The following is a 5,353-nucleotide window of genomic DNA, read 5'->3' as shown; positions in this document are numbered from 1 at the left end:
GTTAGAAACCAATTTCTTCACGGTTAAAAAAAGTGTTTTTAATATCCAGTTCTTAGGCCGGAATATCAAAACTTTCAGCTCGCGCTTCGTGCTCACATATGTGTTTCCAGCATCCTGTTCATAGTGAAATGAAGTGCTTACACTCTAAAAAATGGAGTGCTAATTCAGCTCTTAAAGAGCGTGTATATAGTGACTGCACTTCAGAGTGCTGATTTTTCTCGTTCAGATATGAACTAGACAAATCAGCACTCCGTAGTGCAGTCACTATACACGCTCTTTAAGAGATGAATTAGCACTTCATTTTTTAGAGTGTAGAATGTCCGGTTTTCAGGTCGGAATATAACAAATGAAAAATATATCAATAGAAACCAATTTGCTCACGGTTATAGAAATTGCTTAGTATATCAAATTCTTACTAGGTTGGAATATCAAAAGTTTCAGCTCGAGATTCGCACTCACATAAAATTCCATCCTGTACATATTTGAATGAAGTGCTTAGAATGTAAAGTTTTCAGGTCGAAGTATCAAAAATTTTCAGCTCGCGCTTCGCGCTCACATTAATTGTTTTATAACTACCATCTTGTTCAGAGTTTTAAAAAAGGAGCATATAGAATGTCCATTTTTCAGAGGGGAATATTTCAAATTTTCAGCTCGCTCTTCGCGCTCGCATTAAAGGAGAATTAATCCTTTGGAACAAGATAGCTTGTGTGCAAACAGAAAAAAAACAGATCAACGAAAGTTTTAGAAAAATCTGACAAATAATAAGAAAGTTATGAGCACTTAAATATTGCGATCACTAATCTAATCTAATGCCATAGAGATCCTCAAATTGGCAATGCGACAAAGATGTGTGATGTCACTTGTGAACAACTCTCCCCATTACTTTAGTATATATTTCACTTAAATTGCCTCTTTTATCACATCTATCAGTGGATCATGTGTTCTTTCTAGACATGCTAGAAGAGGGCATACATATTTTAAAGAATATGGATAAAGAGTTTGTATCACAATAACAAAAAGCAGAAAGAGACATTTTGAGGGTATTTTATAGTCCATCAAAGGGAAAGTTGTTCAATTGCCAATAGGAGGATCTCCACTGATTGCAATATTCAAATCCTCATAACTTTCTCATTATTTTGTCCGATTTTTCTCAAACTTTCTTTGTTCATATTCTTTGATTTTTCTTTTTTCGACACAAGCCTACTTGTTCCAAAGGTTTCATTCCCTTATCAATCATTCAGTTAGAAACCAATTTCTTCATGGTTACGAAAAGTGCTTAGAATATCCAGTTCTTATTCGGAATATCAAAAGTTTTTAGCTTACTCTTCGCGCCCGCACGACTGTTTAGATAGTTAGATAGTTAGATACCCATCCTGTAAAACTGCTTAAAATGTCTAGTATCCAGTTAGGAATATCAAAATATTTCGCTATTTATTTAGAAAGATACCCATCCTATTCATAATTAAGTGCACAAATGTATTGTTTTAGGTCTAAATTTTCAGAAAAAAAATCAGCTCGCGCTTCGTGCTCGCAATTATTATTTTTATATCATTTCAGTGTAAATTGTAAGGCACGTGCCAGTGAAAGTGTAGACTTTTGAGGGGCGGGTGGGGCTTGTCAATTTTTGTTTGTTAACAAAAATGTCCCCCTTGAAAATCCTGGATCTGCCCCTGAATTGAATATAGATTAGTATATACATGTTGGTCGTCGGACGTCGGTAATCAGTACTGATATATGTCGGTAATCAAGGTCCTCCACCCCACCCCCCCCCCCTCCACTGGAAAGGGCCTAGCTACACCACGGCCTGCTTACACATTCCTCTGGTTATTACCGTTTCCCCTATGCATTGGCGGTGGAAGCCAGAAAATTTAGGGGGTGTCCACCTGAAACCGGTAACCAAAATTTTTTTGACAAGCAAAAAAAAAGAAAAAAAAAAGGTCATCAACCTAAATTTTAGGGGGGAGAACACACGTTTCAGGGGGGTCCACGTGAATTTAGGGGGGGACGCAGGAAAAAAAGTTGACAAGCAAAAAAAAAAAAAAAAAAAAGGTTATAAAAAAAAAATTAGGGGGGACACGTCCCCCCCCCCCGCTTCCGCCGCCAATGCTCCTATGTACCCTATCCCTTAATTCGTCCGCCTGTCTTTCTCCAATTTCAATTACCTCAACCTTCTGACATTCCTGCCAGTGAGTGAGTGATTTCCCCATCTAGCGAAATATGATTACACTGTCGCATATATTTTCACGTTCATATGTATTTTTTTATGAGTGAATGGATGCATTTATTTTTGTTTTAACTGTGTACATGGAAATAAAACAAATGCAAATCAATACATGAATACAACTTATTTCAATGTCAAACTCTTTTATAACGTCTCCAAATGAGCAGAATATGGAATATATTGTAAACACCTTCAAAGAGGAATACAAGAAGAAAAAAAATAATATAAACATTACAATTACAACTTGATTAGAAATATATCGATCACGATCCAACACATTTCATTTTTGGAATGATATATCAAAAAAGAATTAATTTCGACAATAAAGTGCAATCACCCGATAGCAAATATCACTGGTAGCAAGATCCCAAATGTTTTATTGGGCACCCCCTTGGGTAACCTTTCCTACCTTCAGTGCCACTTCCAGACCTACACATCCAAACGTGTATGGGGGAGGGGCTGCAAAATGCAGGGCAACGAGGACTGCGAGGTGCCCAAATATCCTCGTGTATTGGTAATTTATATATATGACCGATTAAGTATAATTTCTGCGCGTTTCACATCATGTAAAAAGACAAAATAATAATTGAAAAAAAAATGTTCCCTCGCTTCGCTCGATCAAAAATTTAAAACTGCGAAGTTGATATTTGGGCAATGATTATCATCCCCCTTGATAAAATTGTGCGTTTACGTCCATGCCTACTACCCCCCCCCCCCGGCGAATATGCCAGGTACGCCAATCAAATATGATTAAATTGTTCCTTTTCAGGATTGAATATCGACAAGTTTCATCTCACGCTTAGAAAGAGGAATAGGACGACATACCAGTGGCGTACGTAACAGGCGGGGGGGGGGGGAAGTTGCCCCCCCTGGCGGATTTCACCGGGAAAATAAAAGAAAACCGGGAAAAGAAAAAAAAGGAGGGAGAAAGAAAGTGAAAGGGGAAGGAAAGGGAAAACGGAAAGGAGGGAAAAGGAAAGGAAAAATAAAACGAAGATTTTTTTTTTTTAATGGAACAGGAAGGAAAGCGGGAAATATACGAAAGAAGAACATTTGAGAAAGAACAAATCATTCCGAAATAGGCCTATGTAATGCAATAGCACGATGGGAAATAAGATGACAAAATGGAAAACAATAGCGGGAAACGAAGGTATGTAATTAGTCAAAAGCTAAATTGGAAAACAAAGAAAAGTGACAAGAAAAAAAAACAATAAGATATGACCCGGCTGCCGATGATTGAAATGAAAGAGCGGGAAGAAAGATGGACTGCAAACAACATTGTGCGATAAGCTTGCTAAATTATAGGCCTATGCAAATAAGCTACCGGGGGTTTGCCCCAGACCCCACGCAGTAGGGGCTCTTCATTTATAACCTTCAAATGGCTCTATAACGCCCCCCCCCCCATTCAATAACGTTCAATCACTGGCATACAGGCGCGAGGGGGGGGGGTCTTGGTTCCACACCCAAGAGGAAATAAAAACAATTATAGGAGACAACGTATAATGAAATAAATGGAAAAAATGAAATGTGTTATATGCTGAATATAATGGAAAAACATATCACATAATTAGAATTTAATTTCAATAGGCAATTTTTTTTCCAGCTCGCTTTGCACGCTGGCGACTTTTTACAAAGTCTTCCCACATTGCTATGTTTTGCCCCCTCAAAAATTTGGTTCATTACGCAACTGGGTTGAACATATGTGTTGTGTAAAAGCTATATTCTATATATACCCGCGATTTGATTAAAATAGCGGCAATCTGTGAGGCTTAAATGGCTTTGATATCAAGAAGTTCTGGGGGCTCCGCCCCGGAACCCAACCGCACAGCACTTCGTATGGAAGGGTACATGGCCCCAAAGTTCTACAAACAAGAACAAACAAAAGAGGAGGAAAGAAAAGCAAAGGAAAAGTGTAGGATATATGATTTTATTTACTGAATATAATGTAAAAAAAAAATAACTCAAAGTTAGATTCTCATGAAAAGGTGATTAATTCTCGCTTGCTCGGGACTTAATTATACAATTCAAAGCAGCTTTATTACCAAATGTGCTGTAGCTGCACCCCTCATTTTTTATTTATTTTTTTTAACTCTTCACTGCCGCAAAGAATCCTGTTCGCAGTGGCGTACAGACCACAAAAAAGGAATGGAAAGAGAGAAGAGTGAAATATATTATTTTCTGGATATCATGTCAAGATCTATCACAAAATTGGACTTTTGAATTAAAAGGTAAAATTTTTGCTAGCTCGCTTCGCTTGCTCGCAACTTTTTTAAAAGATAAATTCTGCCCAATACGCGATATCTGGCCTTCTCAAAATAGTCGCCTCATCATTACGCCTGTTCAATGGCCGGGAAATTTTTGCCTCTTGCCCCCCCCCCAGCCACCGACCCCTGTAACGCCGGTGCCTGTGTTCTTCATGATTTACGCCTAATTTTATTGATAACTTTGAAGTTCGATCTACGCAAATCATTTTTCACGATTTTTTCAAAAGTAAGTGGTGCTCACTCAAGCAGAAAGATTATTCAACAGTTACATTGCTTCTGTACTTGTTTCAATACTTTGGCAAAAAAAATAGGATATTATTACAAATATTACAGGATTAATACAGGATAATTTACAGGATTATTTCTAAGTGTAATTTATTTTGATACCCACTGTGTATAATTATAGTGACATAAAAGATGTTTAAATTATTTTCTAAGTCTTAATTCCCCTCATCTTATATTATTCACTCTTCTTACTCCTCTTAATTTGTTTCCTCTTCTTTTTTCTCCTCTCTTTTCCCTTCTTTTTCTTTTATTTTATTTTATTTTTTTCCTTTTTTTTTGCTCTGCCAATGGGGAGGGAGCGGTAGAGTAGGTACTCTAGGGGGCGGGCCCCTCGAGCGCCCCCCCCCCCCTGGATCCGCCTATAGTGCAAAACAAAGGCTCTACTTTCCTCTTTCATATGATACGTAATGTATTTTTTTTAAGATAGTCATTAGCAAAGTTAGGATGTCTTTTGTGTGTTCCAATTTAGTTGAATTTATCTCTTCTTATATACTTCCATACTTTTTGTAGAAAAAAAAATCTATAAACGAGACCCAACGTTATCCTCGCCTCCTCTCTGCGCGCTAATGGTCGCCAAGTTTAG

This window comes from Lytechinus variegatus, chromosome 10, assembly GCF_018143015.1.
Source record: "Lytechinus variegatus isolate NC3 chromosome 10, Lvar_3.0, whole genome shotgun sequence".
NCBI lineage: Eukaryota > Metazoa > Echinodermata > Echinoidea > Temnopleuroida > Toxopneustidae > Lytechinus > Lytechinus variegatus.
This window is presented reverse-complemented; position numbering follows the sequence as displayed.